Source organism: Eutrema salsugineum, unplaced genomic scaffold, assembly GCF_000478725.1.
Source record: "Eutrema salsugineum unplaced genomic scaffold, Eutsalg1_0 scaffold_18, whole genome shotgun sequence".
Classification (NCBI taxonomy): Eukaryota; Viridiplantae; Streptophyta; class Magnoliopsida; order Brassicales; family Brassicaceae; genus Eutrema; species Eutrema salsugineum.
The window spans coordinates 2194229-2221782 of record NW_006256846.1 but is presented as its reverse complement, the minus strand read 5'-3'; the positions used below and the strand labels follow the sequence as shown (position 1 = coordinate 2221782).

General features: G+C 42.8%; 1 non-coding gene across 1 annotated transcript; it reads left to right on the top strand.

Moving 5' to 3' along the window:
- Window positions 1-24271: 24271 nt before the first annotated feature.
- On the top strand, window positions 24272-24378 carry LOC112087442. The gene has a single exon (XR_002900121.1). It is a non-coding gene; the product is annotated as a small nucleolar RNA R71 (small nucleolar RNA).
- The last annotated feature ends 3176 nt before the right edge of the window (window positions 24379-27554 follow it).

Here is a 27554-nt window from a genome sequence, read left to right as displayed (position 1 = left end):
CACCAGATGGGTTTGGAGTATTCTACCAACAAGATGGGTTTCTGTTTAAGGAGAAACGGTTGTGCTTTCTTCAAAGATCCATGAGAGATTTGATCACAAGAGAAGCTTATGGAGACGGGTTGATGGAACATTTTGGCCGTGATAAGATATTGAGTGTGCTGATGGAGCACTTCTACTGGCCGCATATGCGAAGAGACGTGGAGAAGCTATGTGCCAAATGCATCACTTGTCTCCGAGCTAAGTCCAGGTTACACCCTAATGGTTTACATATGCCTTTACCTATTCCTAATACATCATGGGTGGACATTTCTATGGAATTTGTTCTAGGGTTGCCTAAGACACACAACAAAGACACTATTTTTGTAGTAGTAGACAGGTTCTCAAAGATGGCGCACTTTATACCATGTAACAAGACCAATGATGCAACTCAGATAGCTGATCTCTTCGTTAAAGAAATTGTTCGTCTAAGCTGAGACACAAAGTTCCTCAGCCATTTTTGGAAGAAAAATTGGAGAAAGCTTGGAACCAAACTCTTATTTTTCGACCACTTGTCATCCTCAAACGGATGCACAAACTGATAACACCTGATTTTGACCACTTTTATGGACCATTTTCAGAATCTTATGCAGGTATTTTTCACTCAGGTTTAAAGGTTTATAAGTGTTTTCCACGTTTTAGAGTTTTAAAAGGTTTTTCAGAAAACTTGGAGCTTTGGAGTGCATTTTGGAGCAAAAGTACATTTTTGGATAAATTCAGACCGTCAGAAGTTTGGCAACCAATGAAGACCTTCTCACCGTCTGATCATCCCCAAATTTGGCGACATCATAGAAGAGACAATTAGCTTTCCAGCACACTTGGAATCAAAGATATCCAACGGTTAGATCTCTATATATCATCAATGCACTGAAGGCCGATCAACACAAGTCCAGTCAAGCACATGAGATTTCACCCGCGGCCAGTCTTCTTCCCACAGCAACTCAAGAGGTTTCGCCGGTGGACCTATGTCTGAACTTCAGGAGCCCAACTAAGGACCAAGACACTTCCTGCACCTATTTTACAAGCCCTAGACGCCCAAGACTTGGAAAAACACTATAAATACTCATTTTTAGGTTTTTTTGTAAGAGAGCCTCTTTCTTATCTTTGAAAGAGAACTGATTTGTAGTTTTAGGTTTTATTTTTATGCATCTGTAGAAACTTTTCATCGCCACTCTGTCTTCAATAAAATAAGTTTTTCTGCAACTTTTGTTTCTTTACTTTTCTTCTTTCTAGTTCTAAACTGATGATGATGTCTATCTCAGCCATGTCTGAGTAGTCACCTAGTTGGGTGAAAGGGAAATCCAAAGGGGTCTCATGTTCGAATGACATCTAGGTTTTTAGGTTAAAGGATATTGATTTTTACATGATTCTCCCATTCAACCAAATCTCAAAGCGGTAATTCTGGATTGATCACCCAGAATCCGATCCTAGGTTAAATCCGAGCCACGAGAGTGTTGTATCTGGGTTGCCTGAACCTGATCTTATGGACGTCACCGTCGTAGGAGACGAAAGCTACCTACGGAGGATACATAAGCCGAGATGGATTCCGATCTACAAATCATGATCTTGTTCTGGTATGAGAGTGTGAGTTAATTGCCATGAATGAGTGATTAGATGATTAGGGTGACAAGAGTTGGCTAATCTTACATGTGCTTATCCTAGTTTCAGAATCATAGAAAATCTTTGCCTAAATTCCTTGTGTTTTAGAACATGAACCCTAAAGATGAACCTTGAACCCAACGCCATTTTTCTTATTGTTTTCAACCGAATTTTATTTCCAGCTTTTTAATTCCCTGCATAATTAGATTTAATGACAAACCAAAACCTATTTTATTAGATTAGGTCTGCGATTGTTTTTAGTATCAGTTAGAAGTCCTCAACATAGAAATCCCTGTGGATTCAATCCCTAAGTACTACTGCGTTTGCTGTGAACTTGTAGCTTGTCTAGGGTAAAACTTGTGTTGCCCACTGCACCCACATCAAGTTTTTGGCGCCGTTGCTGGGGAGTTGTAGCTGTTGACTTGATTTCTTTATCTAATCTCAATCCTAGACCTCAAGATTATCGAGTTCTACTGGAGATTTTCTAACTTCTCCTTTTATCTTTGCTTTCTCTGCTCTCAGGTGCAAGAAAACTAGGAGAAATCCTGACAACATTATACCGCCCTTAGATGAGATTGACAAACACAAAAGATCACTTAAGGAAACTCAGTAGAAAAATGCTCAAGATGGCCAATCCGAATGCCCATCGGGAAGATCTTTTAAACCGTGATCAAGAATATCACATTGGAGACGATGACCGTGATTCTATTCATCGTGATGACCTAGATGCTGCCCATGAAGAAGATGGCCAGCCACAACTCGATGAAGAGGGAAACCGAGTCCCTGTAAATGCTGCTCAAGCCGCTGATAAACAAAGGAGACAAGACCAAGTCAATCATGAAGAAAGAAGGAATGATGAAAACATTATTCCACCTAATGGTAGAGAGGCCAATCGACCCATACAACTTGCCAATCCTGCGAGAAGACAGCCTCGGAATAGACTCATTGCCGATTTTGATGCACCTCACCAACACTTCCAAAATAGATCAGCTATTCAATTTCCTGTTCTAGCAAGAGGAGATCATGAGATAAAACCTCAGATTGTCTCTTTGATGAAGCAGAATCAATTCCATGGAATCTCTACTGTGCATCCAATGGACCACATTGATCTTTTTGAAAATATTTGTGGAATGGTGAGAACAACTCCAGAAATTATGGATATATGTGAAGTACAAGCTTTTTCCTTTCTCTCTAAGTGATAAAGCTTTTAGATGGTTAAAATCTATGCCATCTGGTTCTATTACTTCATGGAAAGAAGCCAGTCAGCTTTCCTGAACCACTTCTTGATATAAGACCCGGTGAGAGGCTTATATGATTGTGGATCGATGGCTTGGTGGGATCAACATGCTGGCTTTCACGCTCTCTCGTGTGGATCAGTGGATGGAGATGGTAAGACAAGACTCGTTTACACAAGGCTTGAATCGATACGGGATCTGTCAAGCTGGTTTTAATGCTCTCTCTTGAGGTATCAATGAGTGGTTGTGAAGTGGATCGAAGGCACCACAGAGATAATGCGAGGATCTCTGTTACTGCAAACTTACCCCTCGGTAAATCTCACGCGCAAGAACACAAGCAAAGGCTCTCGAGCACAAGCTAAGAGGAAAAACGGCGTTATTTTATTGATAAGGTAAAAAGGAGAGTACAACAGCTGCGTGTGGGACTTTATAAATAGTTTGTCAGCTTTGAACCTTCTAGGGTTCGACACTTAACAAGAAAAATGACACTAAAGACTCAAAACAACAAGACTTGTAAAAGAAATAAAGCAAAAATGGCAAAACGCCTCATTTGGACACAAAAAATGGAAAGTTCACTTAAAAAAAAAAAAGAAACTTTGAACAGCTGCGTGTGGGACTTTATAAATAGTTTGTCAGCTTCGAACCTTCTAGGGTTTGACACTTAACAAGAAAAACGACACTAAAGACTCAAAACAACATGACTTGTAAAAGAAATAAAGCAAAAAAGGCAAAATGTCTCATTTGGACACAAAAAATGGAAAGTTCACTTAAATATAAAAAGAAAAGAAACTAACTATGTGCAACCTTTTCTGGACTTGTTCCGTGCACCTCTGATGCTCTCTAGCGTGTTAGACACCACTAGGAGACTTCCATGTTACCTGCACAGATTGTATAAATGGAAAATACCTGATTAAGGCCGGTTGTGGACTTGCTTGTTGTGTAGTTGATTAAGTCGCGTTCCGGCCCAGGTAGCTCGTTAGTCTTGATGTTTTCTTCGTCTAGAGTCCTGCTAACGCCGTGTCCTGTGAGTTTTCAAGTATCATCTCGTGTCCTGCTTTGTGTCCTTCTTCTTGTCTCATTTGCTCGCTATCGGCTTCACGTCTTGAAACGGTTGTATCTTGAAGATCTGAGGCAGTCTCTTTGGGACTCTTGGTGTTCCGTGCCAAGTAAACATGTATACCTTGTTCTTGTTGAGGCTGGCTCTCTTTGAGGCTCAACTGCGCGAAGCCCTCCATTATGTCTAAATCTGGTCCTTTGAGGCTGTCTTGCATGTAATGCTCTTCAAAAACGGTTTGGAATGCGCCTCCAATCTCCATGGTGCTTAGTAATGATTCTACGCCCAATTGAACCCTTCTCTAAGTCTCCTTGCTTTGGAACGGGTCATTGGTGCTTCTTTGAGCTTGGGAACGAGTGTTTGGTTTGGTGTTGGTTCGATGACCTCATCATTCCCTCCCTCTTCAAGAGGTTTTGTCATCAAACCTGATTCACCTGCATCATAAGGAGACAAATCAGCAACATTAAAACTATGTGAAATATTTAGATCACCTGGGAGTTCCAATCGGTAAGCATTGTCATCGATCTTTTCTAGCACTTTGAAAGGCCCATCTCCGCGAGGTGCAAGCTTGGAGCTCCTTGGCTGTGGTAATCTTTCTGGTCTCATGTGTAGCTAAACCCACTCTCCTGGTTCGAATACAAGTTTCTTGCGTCCTTTATCAGCTCTCCTTTTGTATTCCTCCGTTTTCTTCACTATGTTATCTTGGGCCTTCTCATGTATCTTCTTCACAAACTCTTCTTTCTTGAGGCCATCTAAATTGACTTGTTCAGCTTGGGGTATTGGTGAGAGATCTAAAGGCGTCAGTGGATTAAATCCATACACAACTTCAAAAGGAGACATCTTAGTAGCCGAGTGAGTAGCATGGTTATAAGCGAATTTAATGAAAGGCAAACAATCTAACCAGGTTTTTAAGTTTCGACCAAGAGTGACCCTAAGTAAAGTAGATAGTGTACGGTTTACTACTTTAGTCTGTCCATCCGTTTGAGGATGACAAGTTGTAGAAAATTGAAGCTTGGTGCCAAGCTTTCTCCAAAGGGTCCTCCAAAAGTAGCTTAAGAACTTAGAATCTCGGTCAGAGACAATCGTTCTTGGCACTCCATGTAATCTCACCACCTCTTTAAAGAACAAATCTACGGTTTGTGTGACATCATTGGTCTTGTCACAGGGTATGAAATTCGCCATTTTTGAAAAGCGGTCAACAAAAACAAAGATCGAGTCCTTGTGCCTGATCTTGGGCAAACCTAGTACAAAATCCATAGAAATATCCACCCATGGTGCGTTAGGGATAGGTAAAGGTAAATATAGACCATGAGGATGTAACCTGGACTTGGCTTTGTGACAAGTAACACAGCATGAGCAATGTCTCTCCACATCTTTCTTGAGGTGCGGCCAAAAGAAGTGGTCAGCTATTATGGCTAGTGTCTTTTCCACTCCAATATGACCCATGAGTCCTCTTCCGTGAGCCTCCTTCAGCAATACTCCCTCAAAGACCCTTGGGGAACACATAGCCTCTTTTGTCGAAAAAGGAACCCATCGTGTAAGTGATATGAGCTAAAAGCTCTTTTTCCATGCCCTTGATAAGTTTCTCCGAATTCTGGGTCATTTTTGTATAGCTCCTTGATGTGCTCAAACCTGAGTACCTTTGCCTCCATGGTAGAGATCAATGCATGTCTTCTTGAGAGTGCATCAGCCACTACATTCTCTTACCCCTTCTTGTACTTAATTACATAAGGGAAAGTCTCTATGAACTCTAACCATTTAGCATGGCGTTTCTTAAGCGCGGTCTGTCCTCTTAAGTGCTTCAAAGTTTCATGATCAGTGTGAATGATGAACTCCTTGGACAACAAGTAGTGTTGCCAAGTCTCCAATGCTCGGACTAAGGCATATAACTCTTTGTCGTAGGTGAGGTAGTTTAGTGTGGCTCCACTGAGTTTTTCACTAAAGAATGCCACTGGTCTCTTTCTTTGATGTAGCACAGCTCCAATTCCCACTCCTCATGCATCACACTCCACCTCAAACATTTCATCAAAGTCGGGTAGGGCTAGAACAGGTGCTTGTGTTAAACGATTCTTCATGGCTTCAAAAGCTGCATCTTGAGCCGGTCCCCATGAGAATAGCACGTTTTTCTTGATCACCTCGGTGAGTGGGGCTGCCACGGTGCTGAAATCTCGTCCGAAACGCCTGTAGAAGCTGGCTAGACCATGAAAACTTCTAACATGACCGATTGTAGTTGGTGTAGGCCACTCGCGTATTGCCTTGATCTTCTCCTCGTCTACTTGTAATGCCTGTTCACTTACTACAAAACCTAAGAAAACAAGCCTGTTAGTACAAAATGTGCACTTCTTAAGGTTAGCATATAGGCCTTCCTTGCGAAGTGTTTCAAGCACTAATTCGAGGTGTTGAAGATGGTCATTAAGGTTCTTACTATATATAAGTATATCATCGAAATAAACAACTACAAATTTACTTATATAAGCTCGAAGAACCTGGTTCATAAGGCGCATTAAGGTGCTTGGTTCATTAATCGAGCCAAAAGGCATAACTAACCACTCATACAAACCTTGTTTAGTCTTAAACGCGGTTTTCCACTCATACGAACCTGGTGGTATCCAGTCTTTAAATCCACCTTTGAGAAGATTGTGGATCCACTCAGCTCGTCCAACATGTCATCTAGGCGTGAAATGGGGTGCCTATACTTGATGGTGATGTTGTTGATGGCAAGGCAGTTCACACACATTCTCCATGTACCATCTTTCTTTAGTACTAAGAGAACTGGAACAGCACAAGGATTGAGGCTCTCACGGATATAGCCTTTTCCCATTAGGTCTCGTACTTGCCTCTCTAACTCCTTAGTCTCCTCGAGAGTCATCCTATAAGCTGGCTTATTGGGCATGCTGAACCGGGAACTAAGTCAATTTTGTGCCCTATTCCACGAAGTGGTGGCAACCCTGGGGGTATCTCTTTGGGAAACACATCTCTAAACTTGTTCAAGATAGTTTGCACTTCGGGTGATATCTCAGAGTCACCTATGCCTGCGCTTAGACACTCTTTAAACATCATCAGTAGCACGGTGCCATTGGCACTCATGATTTTACAAATATCACTAGATGATAGATAAAGACTGTTTTTACTTATCTCGGCCTCTTTGTTCATATGCACTTGCATTTCATGAACCTAGGTGGGGCTGAGAGGTGCAAGATTGTACTTACGCTCTTTGTGCATAAAGGAATAATGGTTGGTGCGGCCATTGTGGTTTGTTGCTCGGTCAAATTACCACGGTCTACCGAGTAGTAAATGTCTTGTTTGCATTGGCACCACGTCACAAGTGACTTGATCATGGTATTTGCCGATACTAAAAGGTACTGATACTTGTTCGGAGATCTTGAGCTCAGTCTGATCATTTAGCCACCTTAACTTGTAAGGGCGAGGGTGCTTTTTCTTCTCAAGACCTAATCTGTCCACCATATACTTGCTAGCCACGTTAGTGCATGAAACACCATCTATGATAAGGTTACACACCTTGTTTTTGACGGTGCATTTAGTGTGAATACTTGCTAGCCATGTTTTCTCTTTGGGTTGTCTCCTCGGGGTGAACAAGAACACTTAGCACTCGGCGAGTTACTAATAGTTCACCAGTATCAGGATATTCGACCTCCTCATCCATGTCATTAAATTCGTCTTCTTACTCATCTTGAGAGTCATAGTCCCCACTTGGTGTGATGATCATGACCCATTGATTTGGACACTCCCTTGACATGTGACCCCTGCCTTGACATCTAAAACATGTTATGTCATGAGTTCTTGAAGGATTACTAGATGACTTACCTGTCTCAGCTCAGTTTGACTTGGGAGCCTCGGTACTTTTGCCCTTAAACCTTGAATCGATCTCCACGACTTTGCACTTGTCTACTGGTTTAGAGCTGCTAGCGTTCCAGGTTTGATTCATACGGTTGCGGTTTGTGAGAGATGTTTTGCGCTTGATTTGCTGCTCCACTTGCACAGCAAGGTGCAATAACTCGTGTAAGCCATTGTATTGAGCTCTCTCCACCTTTCTTGGAATTCGTTTTAGCAAGCCGTCAATGAACTGGGCCATTAAGGCCTCCTCCGATTCTTCTAACTCCAGCGAGTTCATCAGCTTCTCAAATTCCTCAAAGTACTCATCTACACTCCTGTTTCCCTGAGACAACTTGCGAAAACACTTTTGTAAGTCTCTATGATAGTGCTCAGGTACATACCTAAGTCGTAGAAGAAATTTCATGTCGCTCCAAGTTATGACCGGTCCAAAACATTGCCTTCTTCTCTCGGCCACGTTTCTGTCCCACCACACTAATGCATTGTCAGTGAGCTGTGCAGCCGCAACAGCCACCTTCTTAGATTCAGCGTAGCCATAGCACTCGAATATGTGCTCTATTTGTGTCTCCCAATCCAAATATGCTTTGAGATCTGATTTTCCTGCAAAAGTGGGAGGTGTTAACTTGAGGTCATAAGTTTGTTCTCGGGCATCTACTACCCTAGCTGGATTTCTCCTTAGAGGGTCCGGTTTCCTCTATTGTCAATGCTGAAGAGGATCGGGTGGAAGGTCATCCTCCAACTCGGGTATCTCTTCATCATCACTCGCATCACCGGCTGGCACTTGTGCTCCTCGAACTGGGGCTCTCCTTGGTTGTGCCTCAACTCGGTCTATTCTTGCTCCAAGTTCTTGACGAATGTTTCCCATTTTTTGAGTCATGCTCCTCAACTCCTCTCTCATCGCTGTCATCGTTTGAACAAGAGCATCGTTCGGAACGGGTTCTCCATCGGCCATGGTGTTAACTAAGTTTGCTTAAATGTCCTTGTACTCACAAAACAACAACTAGTACCACCGAATAATAAGGATAACAAAACACTAAACTATATGAACTCGACACTTAGATAAAACTAAATAACCTTATATAGGGTTTTCAAATTTTAGTTTGCAATAAACAAGGACAACGGTTTTGAACTAACAATGCAACTGATTCTTTTTTCTTTTGACTGATGAATGCGCAAGCAAATAAACTAAATTTTTCTAGGATTTTTCGGTTTTATGAATCAAAGAAAATAAACAAGTATGCATAGAAACTAAAGAATGCAAGGGATAGAAAACCAAAGCAGGAACCTTTGGCTCTGATACCAAAATGATATAAGACCCGATGAGAGGCTTACATGATTGCGGATCGATGGCTTGGTGGGATCAACACGCTGGCTTTCACGCTCTCTCGTGTGGATTAGTGGATGGAGATGGTAAGACAAGACTCGTTTACACAAGGCTTGAATCGATACGGGATCTGTCAAGCTGGCTTTAACGCTCTCTCTTGAGGGATCAATGAGTGTTTGTGAAGTGGATCGAAGGCACCACAGAGATGATGAGAGGATCTCTGTTACTGAAAACTTGCCCCTCGGTGAATCTCACACGCAAGAACACAAGCAAAGTCTCTCGAGCACAAGCTAAGAGGAAAAACAGCGTTATTTTATTGATAAGGTAAAAAGGTGAGTACAACAGCTGTGTGTGGGACTTTATAAATAGTCCGTCAGCTTTGAACCTTCTAGGTTTGACACTTAACAAGCAAAATGACACTAAAGACTCAAAACAACAGGACTTGTAAAAAAAAAAAAAGCAAAAATGGCAAAGCGTCTCATTTGGACACAAAAAATGGAAAGTTCACTTAAAAATAAAAAGAGAAGAAACTAACTACGTGCAACCCTAGACTTTTTCCGTGCACCTCTGATGCTCTCTAGCGTGTTAGACACCACTAGGAGACTTCCATGTTACCTGCACAGATCGTATAAATGGAAAATACCTGATTAAGGCCGGTTGTGGACATGCTTGTTGTGTAGTTGATTAAGTCGTGGTCCGGCCCATGTAGCTCGTTAGTCTTGATGTTTTCTTCGTCTAGAGTCCTGCTAACGCCGTGTCCTGTGAGTTCTTCAAGTATCTTCTCGTGCCCTTCTTCGTGTCCTTCTTGTCTCATTTGCTCGCTATCGGTTTCATGTCTTGAAACGGTTGTATCTTGATGATCCGAGGCGGTCTCTTCGGGATTCTTGGTGTTCCATGCTCCATTTCCTGCCAAGTAAACATATATACCTTGTTCTTGTTGAGGCTGGCTCTCTTTGAGGTTCAAATGCGCGAAGCCCTCCATTATGTCTAAATCGGGTCCTTTGAGGCCGTCTCGCGTGTAATGCTCTTGAGAAACGGTTTGGAATGCACTTCCAATTTCTATGGTGTTTAGGTTAAGGAGAGGCTGGATAAAAAGAACAAGAAGGACAAGAACCGAATTGACAAAGGGCGCAAAGCAATCACCTTTGAGCCAGGAGAGTGGGTGTGGTTGCACATGAGGCAAGACAGGTTCCCAAAGCAAAGAAAATCCAAACTTGCACCGAAGGGAGATCAACCATTCCGAGTCTTGGAGAAGATCAATGACAACGCATACAAGCTAGAGCTGCCAGGTGAGTTTAATATCACTCCTACTTTCAATGTCACTGACTTGTCCCCTTATGATGCAGGTGAATCTTGATACGATCGTGGACCCGGAGGATGGAACTGATGCAGAAAACGAGGTTCCAGAAGAGCACTTCACCGTACCGGAAGGTCCAATGACTCATTCCAGGACCAGGAAGCTAGCAGGAGCGGTCCAGACCTAACTTGATGGGATCAAGATTTATCCAGACGACCTGGCCTTATCCAAAGGAGTGACCGTACTTGTGAATGCAGGCTGTAGCTAATCTGGTCCGGGTAATGGCTTAATACTCTTTTTTCTTACATCCGTGTTTGTCCCACTGGGTTTACCGGATGGGGTTTTAACAAGGTTAAGTCCATTGCCCATCTCTCGACCCAGGTTCGTTTACGGTCTTGTTCATGGGTCGATAGTCTAAGAGTCATTTTTGGTGGAGCAGTCCAAGAGTCATTTTGAAGCCACCGAAGAGTCAGTCAATGTTTTTAGTCTTTAGCATTTATTTTCTTTGTAATTTCCTAAGAGTAATCCTTGAGCTATTTTTCCTTCTATATAAGGCCTTTGTACTCTCATTTGGAACTCATTCACTTTTTATTTTCGAGATTTTCTCTCTGTTCTTTTTAGAACTATTTTTGATTCTAAGGTGGTCATCCTCTTGAATATTTTCTTTCGATTTATTGAGTTCTTCTCATCGGACTCACCGCAGCCTTCGACCCATCAAGCCTAAGTGTTCGTTCAAGGCGATTTAGGGGCATCAGGATTTTCGGGAACCTAGTTCTCACACCTGATCATCTTAGATCCGCGAGCTCTGAACTTGGTGAACCCATCACCTTGTACAAGGCGATCATTGCGAGTTTGGGCCTAGGGATATTCGGGAGTCTCCAATTCATAGACAAAATTTTTTAGGTCTTAGGGCTATCAATCCCCTTGTCAAAGTAGCACAAAAGAGGTGTCAATCCAAGAATGTGGTGTTAGACACTAAGATATGTGATCAGTTTCTCAATTCAAGTGAACAGGTGAGGTTTGATTGATTAATGACAACTAAGAACTAAAAACAAGATTAAAGACTAAAGAAATAATCAAACAAGAACTAAGCAAATAAAAAGTGATGTGAATACTAGATGATGGAAGCATGAGATTCTAGACATGATAGTTGGCTAGGGTGCTTTGGTGCTAAACTAGAAATGCTAATGACAATGATGAGACATGATTCAAATGATTAAGAACTCTAATCTAGATTAATCCTCTCATGAATGTATTAACCCCTACACTAATCCATTTTCAAACCAAATCATCATTTGTGAAATATGAATCAGTGAGCATTAATAAACAGTTCTAAAAGATCATTTAAGAAAATAACAAGATATCATCATGCAGCAAATGCTTAAACCTCTAATACAGCTCTTTCAGGAATTTCATCAAACACTTTTGGTGAATGAAATTCCCAGATTCTAGATCACAAGTGATGTGCAAGGATCTAGCCTAGAGAACAGCTGTTTAGAGAGATGAATGAATGAATCTAGCCCTAAGCACTCCTAATCTAACACTTTAGCACCCTAACCTACACATGTAGAACCTCATTAAGATGACTACTCACGAATCATACTAATCTCTCTTAAACCTTTGCAAGTTGAGAAGATTGGCATGATTAATGATGAGAAATGGAGATCAAGAAGATGGATAATGATGGATTTGCAGCTTTCAACACAAAGATCTCTCAAACTCTCTTGATTAGAACCCTTAAAAATCGATATTTCTCTTCTAAAAGGGAGTATTTTCACAAAAGAGGCAAGAAACAAAAGGAATAAAGCTTGGTCCTTAGGGTAAAACCCTAAAAAACTATACATAGGTCTTAAAACGAACCGGGTCAGCCTGGAACAAACCGGGTCCTGACCCGGTTTTAATGGGTAAAATCTCAACTGTGCGAGTTGCTCAGGAGCTTCTCATGTTGCATGCCCAAGTCGCACAGCCATAGAAACAGTCTTGTGAGCCTTAAGTCCTTCAGTCTCAGCCGCATGCCCATCTAGGTGTAAACAGCGAACAAATGTGCGATTCAGTCTTTCTTCTCTTCAACTCGCATGACCAAGAAGAAATTTGGGGAGAGTATGTGTGTGAGTAGGTCCTCCTTTAGTCCCAAGTCGCATGCCCAATTAGCACAGGTCTAGAAAGAAGCTTCAGCGAGATTAAACCATGTAAGCCAGGCCGCATTCCTCTCTCAGTGTAAACAGCAAGTCTTCATGCGGTTCAGTTCCATTTGCTCCCTAGCTCGCACAACCATGTAGCACAGGACTTTGAGTATGTGTGCGAGTTGGTCTACTTCACTCCCAAGTCGCATGCCCAACTCGGTGTAAACAGCGAGTGATCCTACGGTTCAGTTCACTACTGGACCAACTCGCATGCTCAAGTCGCACATTTGTGGACTTAGCATTTTTCCTGCTCGGGAGCCTTTGACCTCATCCAAGGTTACCTCACCCGCACATCTCCACACGCAGCTCAATTCCCAAAAATTATCCTTTAAGCGCTGCGAGTTATCCAAGTCGCAAAACCATCTCGCAGACTTCAAATCTCCTCGGTCCACTTTGCATTAGGCGGAGCGTAACATCCAGGATATATGTCCAAATGGCTTTATTCCAGCTGCAGCGGAAAGCGCACTCAAATATCTTGAACTTTGGTGAAGAAACCTTCAGCGCTTGGGAAGTGGAAGGTTCCCTGGACGGCTCATCTCTGTAGTGCATTGAAATGATCAAAAGCAAGCTCTTGGACCAGTGTTCACTCCGGAGACGATATCTTTCAGCACATAGTACCAAACTGGATGAACTTAGATGTTATGGAAAGATCCCTCAAAGATCTCGAATCTTGATGAAGACATTGGCAACGGAATCAGATTGGAAAGGCAATGTCCCACGCAATCTTTGTGACCCATCGGACCGGTCTTGAAACTGTTGCGAGACAAGTGTGCCTTCCGGTGAGCTTAACACTCTGTTCAGGACTCCAAATCCAATGCTTCCACTTGTTCTGGATCCGTGACCTGATCATATCCAACTTTTCTGAAGACCCTGTAATCTGAATCGGACGTTAAGACTTCCCGGACAGGCGATCTTTCAAGACGTATGGGATTGCTCCAGAACGGATGCTAGAGAGGTCTGTCTTCTGGTGGCCGTATCTTTCAGTTTGATGCTCTAAAATCATTGATTCCAACTGTTCTGAGATCTAGACTCCATTATTTTGATCTTTTCTGAAGACATTGGAGGCTGAATCGCTCGACAAGACCTTCTGGTAACGCGATCTCAGAGATGTATCTGCACCCGGGAATTTTGGCCGAGAAACTTGAGCAGCCGGTACGCGTTTTGGCCGAGAAATCCACCCGCGGTACATGAAAATGGCCGAGAAAAAGCTTTCCCCGGTACAGGCTAGCGCCGAGAATATCCAAAAGAATGATTTCACCATTTTTAAACCCCCATTCACCATTTCTTCTCCTGGCTTCATCTTTTTAGGTCCAAACTGCTTCCAAATCACCTGTAAACACTCCAAAACGTGCAAGACTCACTTGGACCTAATGCAAACCCCTAAGTCCTAAAACAATACCTAAAGACCTAAAATGCATGAAATAAGATATGATTTGGAATGAAATTTACAACCAAAATGATGCAAATTATGAACATATCAACTCCCCCACACTTGTCCTTTGCTTAACCTCAAGAACAAAGAGCAAATGAGAGAAAGAGGTTGGATGCATTGGGAGTTCATATTCCTTAATGAGAGAGTGTATCACTAAAAGAATTCAAGGCTCATTGTCCTAGTTAATAATTCTAAGATGCAGTGCAAATAAGATTACTCATAAAACTTTTGCCATACTCATCATAAAATGAATCAAGCTCAAGCTTAAACTTTCACAAACAGCCATAGTTCCAACCTTTTGACATTCATTAAAGCTCATGTGAATCATTCTTATGCAAATCATGTGAACTCACTTATCTTGGGACAGGGTTATGAGACAAAGATGATCTCATTCAATGCTTATGGTTTCAATGCAGCTCAAGAGATCACTCAAGAAGGAATAAACTTTAACAGAAGGCTAAGGGTAAAAGGCAACTGGTGCATACAAGAGTAGAATCCCATCTACCCAATGCCCCAAGTTGGTCTTTCACCTTAACTCTACTCTCATGAAGATCACATCCTAGCTACTCCTCTCTCAAGGCATTCATTGCCTCATCAACGCACTCCTCACTTCACTCACATTCTTTTTTTTTCACACCAGGGGATTCATTTTTTCATCTTTAAACTCAGGCTTTGGGGTCTGAACCTTTCACTTAGCTCTTTCTCACATAGCACTGTCTAGCCTCTTTTCTTTTTTTTTTCAAACACTTGAGCCTTTTGGCTTCTTTTCTTTTCTCTTTACTTAGAGGCTAGACTTTTCTTTTCAAAACACAAGAGCTTTTCTTTCTTTAAACAGCAGACCCCAAACCGCTTTATTTTCTTTTCCATCCCCTGGTTCTCATCTCAAACTCTCTCTTTTTCACCCAGTGTTTCCCGAGATCTCTTCCTAGCCTACTCTAGACTCATGATGCAGAGCTAGATCTACATGAGACTCTACTCTTGTCGCCCTAAACCCAACACTTTCTGTCAAGTTTATTCAGAAAAAGGCCTCACATATCTCACTATAGTGTTTCAGGCTTCAAGGAAGGTTTGGTTTATATGCACTTAGATGCAACTACATGAATGCATGCAAGAATGTGACTCAAGACTCAAAGTAGAAAATAAGAACAGAGAAAATATGATTAGTAAAAGATGAAAATCCTCCTCCACACTTAAATAACACAGTCTCATGTGTTATAAAAGCATGAGAAATGAGTAAAATCAAAACAAACAAGTAAAATGCAAAGAGAAAAAGAAAGTCTACATGCATATGTACAAGGGTGGAGTGTTACCTAAGAGCTGTGGAAGTCTGACCTCAAGGAGTATGAGGGGTTTGATGTGTGACCAGATGGTGTCTCCCAAGAGTGATGGCTTGCCTCATCAGAACCGTCTTCAAGATCCACCCATGCTGTGCCATATGGGACCAGTGCTGTGCAATTGGTGGAGCTCTCTCCAACCTCTTCTCTGTGTCTTGGTGAAACCGGTGTTAGAGATCCATCTTTGCAAGGGTTCTCAAGCTTCTTGATCCTTTCCTTCATCTCCTTGATACATTTGGCCATCTTGTGTATCGTTTTCTCCTGATACTTGCACCATTGCTGAAGGACACCAATCTTTTGCTGAGCTCTGAACCCTGAGGTGCCTGGCTCCTCCCAGTTGTAATCATCAAAGTGGTATCTATTCCCACCATAAAGTTTCTGAGGTGGAGGCAGACCATCATCTCCAGCACCAGCATCACTAGCAGCAGCAGCTTCAGCGTCTGCTTTCTTTTCTTTGGAAGCTTCTTCTCTGCAATCTTTCTTGTACTTGAGAATTGGTGGATCAGTCTGGACATTGTAGAGCTTTTCCTTCAACAAGTATAAGTGAATGTTGCACTTTAATTGGACTGTGGTGATGGAGGGACTGGGTAGGAGAACTTGGAGTGGCTCATCAATGAAGTACTTAAAGTTGTAAACCAGCTTGGCACCAACTCTCCCTTGAAAGAAACCAATCTTGCACAGATGAGCTTCATTAATCAGATCAAGCTTTGGCTTGCTTTCCTTAAACCTATATCCTCTTGCCTTCAAAATCTTTGTTACAACCCAACCATGGGCCAGCTTTGCTTCCTTCTTCTTTGAATCCCAAATGCACTCCTTGTAGAACATCAAAGACCTTGCTAGTTGAGAGGCAAGGCAAGGTGTGTGAGCATATCCTTCATAAGTCTTCCCATTCTCATGAGTTGGCATCAACTGCTTCAGTCCCACACCAAGGAGGTTCAGATCACCTTGATGAACTCTCCCAACATCAAGCTTGAAATACAAGCTGTGAAAAAGGATCTTGTGAACATATCTCAGCACCGGGTTTCGTATCCAAGAGGACTTAGAGTCTCCAGCTGTGTACTTCCCAAATGCAATTGATCCCCATAAAGCTTGAACTTCTTCCTTCCTAAGACCGATCTTGTTGGAGAGAGGTGTGTTTTTAGGCGCAGATAATCCAAATATCTCAGTCAGCTCCTTGAATGGCACCGTGTAGAGATTCCCTTTCACCTGAAACTGAATAGTTCCTAGACCTCTTCCTTGAATCATTTTTGGGTCCCTTGGCATGTACATATCAATTTCAAGATAGGCCAAGAACTCTTGAGATTCCTCCTCATAAGCCACTTCTCTCAGTTCCAAGAAGGATTCAATGCCCATGTTCCCAAGGAAAGTTTTGACATCCTCATAGATGCTAATCTTCTTCAAAAATTTCACATCAGGGAACCTCCCTTGCTGGATAATCAGGTGTTTCTGGTTTAGTTTTCTTAATCCTCTTGGTGCCTCTTCAATGACGCCTTGGGAACCTCCAGCTGAGCTGCTTTAACCACTCTCAGTTTGTTCATAATCAGAGACCACAGCCAGTTGTTTTCCTTTCTTCTTGGAAGCAGAAGCAACCACCAAAGCTTTCTCCTCATTCCTTGCTTTGTGCTTTTCTTGGTGCCTTTGCCATTCCCTTTTGGCTTTGAAGATCCTGAGACCAAGCTCTTGTCTTTGGATGCAAGAACTTTCTTCATGCGGGCTAGAGCATTGGTTCTCTCAGTCATCTGCCAATCATTTCTCAGAAACAAGTTAGCACAAGATCAAGTTCCACAAAGTTCTCAAAAATTTTGAAAAATTGTTGCAAAAATCGATTTCTAAAGAACATGAACGATTTTCTCAAGCCAAGCATCAGTCCAATGAATTCATAGCAATGCAAAACAAAAGTGCAAAGCAAAGACTCAGCAAGAAACAAGCTCACCACTTTTTCAAGAAAAATCAATTTTTCCATGAATTATTTTGCAACAATTTTCAAAATTCAAGAACAGTGAATCACCAATAGAGAGCTCTGTTTTCCATGATAATCTACCACCCTAGAATTTATAAAAATAATCCCAAGGTCTACAACAACCTATTAAAATCGATTCCACAAAATGAAGCTCAAAAATCACCATTTAAGAACATGGAAAAAGATGAGTTTTAACAGAGTGAATACCTTGGGATTATGATGCAAATGAGTTCGAAATGCTAACAATATGAGATTACCAACTCAAAAAAGAGCTCAGAGCACTTTGAATCAACGAATTTGGTGAAGAAATGAGAGAGTTATGAAGAAAACACTGGAGAGAAATGGGGTTTAGAAGGCAAACTCGTGTTTTTGGTGAGGAAGAGAGAGTGTGGGACTAGGTACAGCCTTTGGACTGGTGGTCAATAGATCCACTTTGACCAGTCAAGGCTTGACCTGTCCTTTTTTTGTTGACCAGACCCCTTTTCCTTCCTTTTTGCGCCTTGGACCCGGTCTTTCTCATCCCGCACGACTGACTCGGTGTGTTCTGCGAGTTTGTGTGCAACTTGGGACCATCTTCTTCCTGTCCCGCACGCCCAAGTCGCACACAAAACTCTTCTGAGAGCTTTGGCCTTCCCTTTTGTCCTGCGACCTGGCGTGACCTCCTGATGACCCGCAAGCCCGTCTCGGATTAAACCGCGAGTTCTTGTGAGACCTGGGACCTGGTGTTGACCGTCTCGCATGCCCAGGTCGCACAAAAATTTCCTTTGCCTGATCTGATTCCTTCTCTCATGCTGCGACCTGGCTCCATTTTGAACTAACTTACACGTCCCAGTTGGTGTAAACTGCAAACGTTTGTGCGGCCTGGGCGGACTCCGAATGATCTCGCACGCCCAGGTTGCACATTTTAAACCTTTGCCGGTCTTTTGCTTCTTCTCATCGTGCGACCTGGTCTCCTCTCTGAACCAACACGCATTCCCATGCCGGTGTAAACGCCGAATGTTCGTGCGACCTGGGACCTTCTTAGTCTGACCCGCAGGACCAAACCGCACACTCTAAACCTTGGACGACCTGGCACCTTTCCTTAACCTGCGACCTGGCTCCCTGTTGGACTGACCCGCAAGCCTGTCTCGGTGTAAACCGCGATCGTTTATGCGGCCTGGGATCTTCCTTGAATTAACTCGCAGGCCTGAGTCGCACGCTTTAACACTTGAACACCTCGGCCTCTACTTTTTGTTGTGCGGCCTGGGATCTGCTGAATCAGCTCGCATGACCAACTAGGTGTAAACAGCGAGTGTCCCTGCGAGTTGATTCCTCATTCGTTCAGGCCGCATGCTCATCTCGCACATTCTGACACTTAAACACCTCGGCCTCTTTTCCTGCTGTGCGACCTGTGAGGATATTGAACCAGATCGCATAACTAACCTGGTGTAAATAGCAAGTGTTTCTGCGGCCTGGTCTCTCCTTGGTTCAGGCCGCATGCCCATCTCGCAGGATCTGTCTTTGAACGCCTTGGACTCTTTTCACCTGGTGTGCGGCCTGGTCTCTCCTTGGCTCAAGCCGCATTCCCAGCTCGCAGACCAGCAGCACTTAACATTTTTATTGCTCAAATCTTTTGCTGCTAGGTGAAAAACTCGCAGGACCAAGTAGGTGTTAACAGCGAGTTCTTCTGCGAGTTGGTATCTGGCCTGACTGAGCCGCACGCCCAAGTAGCACACAGGCGTCCATCAAGCTTTCATGTCTTAAACTCTTTTCTCAGCCTTCTCACATGCTCCATTCCACTTTGTCCCTGAGCCATAGCCTCCAAAAGTCACCTGGAACCTGAGAACAACTCACAAAACCCATCAAAAGATCCTAAAACATAAAAAAGAAAGAAAAGAAAAGATCAAAAGAACTATGTACAAGGATAAGCTTGGGGTGTCTCTCAAGAGCACTTTGTTTAAAGTCTCTAAGTTTGACTTTGATACCATGTTTATGCTGATGGTGGATCAAGAAGGGGAACTGATGTAGCTTCCTCCTTCCTTTGTGAGACTAGGTAGTGTTTGATCCTTTGGCCATTGACCACAAACTCTTTACCATGTTTACCTTCTAGCACAACAGCTCCATATGGCCTAACTTCAAGAATCTTAAAGGGACCAGCCCATCTAGACTTAAGTTTTTCAGGAAATAACTTAAGCTTAGAGTTGAACAGCAACACCAAATCACCTTCCTTGAACTCCCTTTTCAAAATCCTTTGATCATGTAGAGCTTTGGTCTTTTCTTTATAGATCTTGGAGCTCTCAAAAGCCTCCAACCTGATCTCTTCAAGTTCATGGAGTTGAATTATTCTTTTCTCTTGAGCTGTTTTGATATTAAAGTTCAGCAACTTCACAGCCCATAATGCCTTGTACTCCAGCTCAACAGGAAGGTGGCAGCTCTTCCCATATAGCAGATTGAAAGGAGATGTCTTAAAGGCTGTTCTATAAGCCCACAATGCATCATCCATCCTTTTGCTCCAATATTTTCTGCTTGAGCTAACAGTCCTCTCAAAAATGGCCTTAATTTGTCTATTAGACAATTCAACCTGGCCACTAGTTTGAGGATGATAAAGAGTAGCTACCTTATGTTTCACTCCATGCTTCCTCAGCAGTCCCTCCAAGGTTTTGTTCACAAAATGAGAACCTCCATCAGAAATAACAACCCTTGGTACTCCAAATATTGGGAAGATTATGTTCTTGAACAACCTGACCACCACCTTGGAATCATTGGTAGGGGAAGCAACAGCCTCAACCCATTTGGACACATAGTCCACAGCCACCAATATGTACTGATTCCCATAAGATGAGATGAATGGCCCCATGAAATCCACTCCCCAATAATCAAAAACCTCAACCTCAAATATTGGATATTGAGGCATTTCACTCCTCTTTGAAATGTTTCCATGCCTCTGACAGGCATCACACGCTGAAACAACCCTTTGAGCGTCCTTGAACATAGTAGGCCACCAAAACCCACTCTGAAGAACCTTTGCCACCGTCTTGAATGCTCCCATGTGACCTCCAAAAGCTGATCCATGGCACTCTTGCAACACAGGTTGCATCTCCTCTTCAGCAAGACACCTTCTATACAGCTGACCTTTGTTTAGAACGTAAAGGTAAGGTTCGTCCCAATGGTATCTTTGGACATCTTTGAAGAACTTCTTTCTGCGGTAAGCATCAAGTTCTGGTGGTTCCACTCCGCAAGCAAGAAAGTTCACAATGTCAGCAAACCAAGGCATTCTCCTCTCTTGGATGTTATCTACTTCCTTAAACTTCAAGTAAGAGTTGAGCACCATCAATGATTCCTCAGGGAGAGAGTCATTAAGAGGGACTTCAGAGTCCACTTTTAACCTAGAGAGATGGTCTGCAGCTCCATTCTCTATGCCTTTCTTTTCTTGTACTTCCATATTAAACTCTTGGAGTAAGAGGATCCATCTCAGGAGTCTAGGCTTGGCGTCCTTCTTAGTCATGAGATATCTGAGGGCTGCATGATCATTGTACACAATGACTTTTGATCCCACCAGGTAGCTTCTGAATTTATCAAATGCAAAAACATTGCCAGCATTTCCTTCTCTGTGGTAGCATACTTTTCTTGAGCAGAATCAAGGGTTCTGCTGGCATAGTAGATGACATGAAGTTTCTTGTCCTTTCACTGACCAAGCACAGCTCCAACTGCATAGTCTCAGGCATCAGTCATAACCTCAAAGGGCAATGACCAGTCAGGGGCCTGAACAATTGGTGCACTGATCAATGCATCTTTGATCTTTTTGAAAGCTTCTTCACACTCAGCATCAAAGATAAATTTAACCTCTTTGCACAACAGCCTAGTCAAAGGCCTAGCTATTCTTGAGAAGTCTTTGATGAACCTCCTGTAGAACCCTGCATGCCCAAGGAAACTTCTTATCCCTTTGACTGAGTTTGGAGCTTGAAGATTCACCATCACCTCCACCTTTGCTCTTTCCACTTCTATTCCAACTTCTGAGACCTTGTGCCCCAACACTATTCCCTCTTGAACCATGAAGTGACATCTTTCCCAATTTAACACCAAGCTGTGCTCCTCACATCTTTCCAGGATCTGAGACAGATTAGACAAACAAGAGGAGAAAGAGTGTCCATAGACTGAGAAGTCATCCATGAAGACTTCTACTTTCTCCTCAATCAGATCTGAAAAAATATACAACGCTGGAAAGTAGCAGGAGCATTGCACAGCCCAAATGGCATGCGCCAATAAGCAAACGTCCCATAGGGACAGGTGAATGTGGTCTTCTCTTGGTCTCTTGAATCTATGGGGAATTGAAAGAATCCAGAGTAACCATCTAGAAAACAAAAGAAGGGATGGTTTGCAAGCCTCTCTAGCATTTGGTCAATAAAAGGCAAAAGAAAATGGTCTTTCTTAGAGGCTGCATTGAGCTTTCTATAATCTATACACATCCTGTATCCAGTTATAGTCCTAGTAGCAATCAGCTTATCCTTCTCATTCTTTATCACTGTCATTCCCCCCTTTTTGGGTACCACATGGACTGGTGAAACCCATCTAGAGTCTGAGGTTGGATAAATTATCCCAGCCTCTAGGAGTTTGAGAATCTCTTTCTTCACTACCTCTTTTAAGTTGGGATTAAGACGCCTTTGGTGCTCAATGGATGACATAGATTCCTCTTCTAGGTACATCCTATGAGTGCATAGGGAGGGTGAGATACCCTTTATGTCATCCAGAGAGTAGCCAATGGCTCTCCTATGTTTCCTCAACTCTTCTAACAACCTATCTCTTGGTCCTCTAACAGCATATCATTGATAATGACAGGATAAGACTCATTGAGACCTAAGAAAGCATACTTGAGCCCCTTGGGAAGAGGTTTGAGTTCCAGCTGAGGTGCCTTAGACTCATCCCAATCAGCACTGAATCTGTCTTGCTCACACGGCCCAACATGCTCCTCCACTTTAGAACCCACGGCCATGACTCCTTGAACCGCTCCTTGGCTTGTGTTTGAGCCTCTGATATCCAAGTACTCAGGACCACTTCCTTCCAGTTCCAAAAACCTTGTCTCAAGACCAAGTTCTTTTGCATTGTCCAAAAACAGCTTGTACCCTTCACTCTCCTCTGCTAAGAACCATGGTCTCCTTGTTATTGAGTTAAAGCAACTGGAAGAGGATCATCAGTATTCAATTCCTCAAGTAGTTCATCAACTAGTTGATCCATGGTCTCTACATAGAAGCATTGGCCTTCTATAGTGGGCTTCTTCATCATGTTGGTGATATCAAACTTCAGCTTTTCTTTACCAAGTTGTAGCTCAATGATGCCACCTCTTACATCAATGATTGCTCCTGCTGTGGCCAAGAATGGCCTGCCCAAAATCAGTGGATCAACAGGTTCTTCATCCATCTCTAGAACAATAAAATCTGTAGGCACTTCAAAACCACCAATCTTGACTGGTAAGTCCTCTAACATTCCAACAGGTAGCCTTACAGATCTATCAGATAGGACAAGAGAGATTCTAGCAGGTTTGAACACTCTGTATCCAAGCTTTCTTGCTATAGAGAATGGCATTAGACTGACAGATGCACCCAAGTCATAAAGGCAACTAGAAAACATTAATGGACCTATAGCACAAGGGAGAGTAAAGCTCCCTGGATCAGACAGCTTCCTTGGGACTGAACTTTTCTGAATTATGGCACTGCACTCATGGCTTAGCACCACCATACCCTGTAGCTCTTTGGTCTTGTTCAAGATAGCATCCTTTAGAAACTTTCCCAGCTTAGGCATCATCAGAAATGCTTCACTGAGAGGCATTGTAAAGGTGTCTCATTAAGAGTCTCCTCAAAGAGCGCCCTTGCTTTATCTACAATCTGCTTCTTGAATCTTCCTGGATATGGGAGCTTAGGTTTATAGGGAGATGGTGGAACATAAGGCTTTTCTGGTTCTGATGGCTTTTCCACCTCTTTGTCCTTCCCTTTCTTTGATCTTTCAGCTTCTTGATCATCCCTTGGGGCTGCCTCCCCACCAATTTGATCATTGTTCTCAATGATCACATTGTTAGGCTCTATACCTGGGAGCTCTTTGCCACTTCTCAATGTAATGGCTTTAGCATAATCCTTTGGGTTTGGTTTAGGCTTACCAGGTAAGCCACCTTGGCTTCTTGAAGTGGATGCCTGATTTTGTTTCAGCTCCTTGATGTCCTGCTGCAAAAATGCATACTGACTTGCAAACATTTGTTGACCCTGCATCAGTTGTTGTAGAATCTCAACCATGTCCAGCCCATGCTGTTGCTGCTGGTGAACCGGTGCTGACTGGAACTGACCGGCGCCTGTTGCTGAAACTGTGGTGGACTGATCCCTGGTGGTGCTTTTGGCTGTTGCTGTGAACTGAAACTAGAACTCTGAAGTGGTTGCTGATGCTGACTATAACCCTGATTCTGAACAAACTGATTCTTTGGTTGAAAAGACCCTTGAAAGTTGTTCTTGGGAACAAAATTCTGTGGAGCTTGAGAGGTAGGGCAAACTTGGTCTTGTGGGTTGGCTACATTGGGATTCCTGTAAGAGAGGTTCTGATTGGCATTGGCATACTGATATCTTTGGAAACTCTGATTCCCAATATTGTTTAGCTATTCCTGAGTAAGACTCTCTTCACTGATGTTCTCAAAGCATTGAGAAGGTTCCTCATACTCTCCTACAAAGTGCATTGGCTTTTGAGTGGCCAATACCACCTTGTCCAGCTTGCTTTCAATTGTTTTAAAGTCCTTCTCATACCTTTGATCCCTGCTTGAACTCTCACTTCTATTGGCTCTATCAAAGTCTTCTCCATATGTATCATTGCTCATTGCAAAGTTCTCAACTAGCTCTAAAGCAGCATGAATCTCCTTCCCCATAAATTTTCCATTTGATGCAGTATCCAGCTGGTTCCTAATCTTGGGAAGAGCCCCTCTATAAAGTGTGCTGAGAAGAGAAGCCTCACTAAACTCATGGTGTGGGCATTGGTTAGTGTAGCTCCTGAATCTCTCATATGCTTCACCAAAATTCTCATTGCTATGTTGAGTGAAGCTGGAGGTTTGGTTTCTTAGCTTTGCTGTTCTGGAAGTTGAGAAGAACTTAGACATAAATTCCTGCTTGCATTGCTCCCAAGTCTGAATGGAGCCTCTTTGAAGATTCTTCTCCCATTGGTGTGCTTTGTCACCAAGACTGAAGGGGAATAATCTGAGATTGAAGCTGTCCTCAGATACTCCATTTATCTTTGTCAAGTAACAAACTTTATCAAATTGGTCCAAGTGTTCCAAAGGATCTTCCATTGGCAATCCATGGAACTTGGAGTTTTGAACCATATTCAGCAAAGATGCCTTGACATCAAAATTGTTGTTTTGCACCGGTGGTGCTTGAATCCCTGCTCCATACTGATGAGCATTGGTCCTGTCATTTTCTCCAACATAGACCTGTGGCTGCTCATATCTCCTTGGTGGGTTTTGGAAGAGCTGTTGGTGGTGAACATGTTGTCTTTGCTTTACATTGGCCTAATGCCTTTGCTGATGAGCTGGAGCTTGTCCCAGGTGGACATAAGCTTGCTGTTGATGCACCTGTTCATGGTGAACATTACCCTGGTGGAACCCTTGACCAAATCCATTACCAGCTCCATTTCCAGCTGCATTTCCAGCAGCATTACCAACGCCATTATCCTGCTGCACCTAGGCCTGTTGCCCCTCTTGAACCTGCGGCTCAATGTCAACCACATGCTGTCTCTGATCTTACATATCAGCCTGATCAGTCTGTCTTCCACGCCTATCCCATCTCCTTCTTGGAACCAAAAGATTGATGTTGTCTTTCAGAGGGAAAGGTGAACCACAGCTTCTTGATCTGGACCTGGTGTTCATACACCTGAAAGCAAAAACAGAACTTGAAAGTAATCAGTAAAAAAAAAAAAAATAAGTACTTGATCTCAAGAACAGATTAGAGCCTAATGCTAAACAATCCACAATTTGGCAACGGCGCCAATTGATAGACAATATTTTTTAGGTCTTAGGGCTATCAATCCCCTTGTCAAAGTAGTACAAAAGAGATGTCAATCCAAGAATGTGGTGTTAGACACTAAGCTATGTGATCAGTTTCTCAATTCAAGTGAACAAGTGAGGTTTGATTGATTAATGACAACTAAGAACTAAAAACAAGATTAAAGACTAAAAAAATGATCAAACAAGAACTAAGCAAATGACAAGTGATGTGAATATGAGATGATGGAAGCATGAGATTCTAGACATGATAGATAGTTGGCTAGGGTGCTTTGGTGCTAAACTAGAAATGCTAATGACAATGATGAGACACGATTCAAATGATTAAGAACTCTAATCTAGATTAATCCTCTCATGAAGGTATTAAACCCTACAATAATCCATTTTCAAACCAAATCATCATTTGTGAAATATGAATCAATGAGCATTAATAAACAGTTCTAAAAGATCATTCAAGCAAATAACAAGACAACATCATGCAGCAAATGCTTAAGCGTCTAATACAACTCTTTCAGGAATTTCATCAAACACTTTTGGTGCATGAAATTCCCAGATTCTAGATCACAAGTGATGTGCAAGGATCTAGCCTAGAGAACAGCTGTTTAGAGAGATGAATGAATGAATCTAGCCCTAAGCACTCCTAATCTAACACTTTAGCACCCTAAACTACACATCTAGAACCTCATTAAAATGACTACTCACTAATTATACTAATATCTGTTAAACCTTTGCAAGTTGAGAAGATTGGCATCATTAATGATGAGAAATGGAGATGAAGAAGATGGATAATGATCGATTTGCAGCCTTAAACACAAAGATCTCTCAAACTCTCTTGATTAGAACCCTTAAAAATCGATATTTCTCTTCTAAAAGGGGTCTTTTGACAAAATAGGCAAGAAACAAAAGGAATAAAGCTTGGTCCTTAGGGTAAAACCCTAAAAAAACTAAATATAGGTCTTAAAACGAAACGGGTCAGCCCGGAACAAACCGGGTCCTGACCCGGCTTTAATGGGTAAAATCTCAAGTGTGCGAGTTGGTCAGGAGCTTCCTATGTTGCATGCCCAAGTCGCACAGCCATAGAAACAGTCTTGTGAGCCTTAAGTCCTTTAGTCTCAGCCGCATGCCCATCTAGGTGTAAACACTGAACATGTGTGTGATTCTATCTTTCTTCTCTTCAACTCGCATGACCAAGACGAAATCTGGGGAGAATATGTGTGCGAGTTGGTCCTCCTTTGGTCCCAAGTCGCATGCCCAACTCTCACAGGTTTAACCATGTAAGCCAGGCCGCAATCCTCTCTCGGTGTAAACAGCGAGTCTTCATGCGGTTCAGTTCCCTTTGCTCCCTAGCTCGCACAACCATGTAGCACAGGACTTCGAGTATGTGTACGAGTTGGTCTACTTCACTCCGAAGTCGTATGCCCAACTCGGTGTAAACAGCGAGTGATCATGCGGTTCAGTTCACTACTCGGCCAACTCCCATGCTCAAGTCGCACATTTGTGGACTTAGCATTTTTCCTGCTCGGGAGCCTTTGATCTCATCTAGGGTTACCTCACCCGAACATCTCCACACGCAGCTCAATTCCCAGAAATTATCCTTTAAGCGCTGCGAGTTATCCAAGTCGCAAAACCATCTCGCAGACTTCAAATCTCCTCGGACCACTTCGCATTCGGGGGAGCGTAACTTCCAGGATATAGGTGCAAATGGCTTGATTCTAGCTGCAGTGGAAAGCGCACTCAAATATCTTGAACTTTGGTGAAGAAACCTTCAGCGCTTGGGAAGTGGAAGGTTCCCTGGACAGCTCATCTCTGTAGTGCTTTGAAACAATCAAAAGGAAGCTCTTGGACCAGTGTTCACTCCTGAGACGATATCTTTCAGCATATAGTACCAAACTGAATGAACTTATATTTTCTGGAAATAGCACTCAAAGATCTAGAATCTTGATGAAGACCCCGGAAACTGAATCAGAATGGAAAGGCATCGTCCTACGCAATCTTTGTGACCCATCGGACCGGTCTTGAAACTGAAGCGAGACAGGTGTGCTTTCCGGTGAGTTTAACTCTCTGCTCACGACTCCAAATCCAATGCTACTACCTGTTATGGATCCGTGACCTGATCATCTCCAACTTTACTGAAGACCCTGTAATCTGAATCGGACGTTAAGACTCCCCGGACAGGCGATCTTTCCAGACGTATGGGATTGCTCCAGAACGGATGCGTAAGAGGTCTGTCTTCCGGTGGCCGT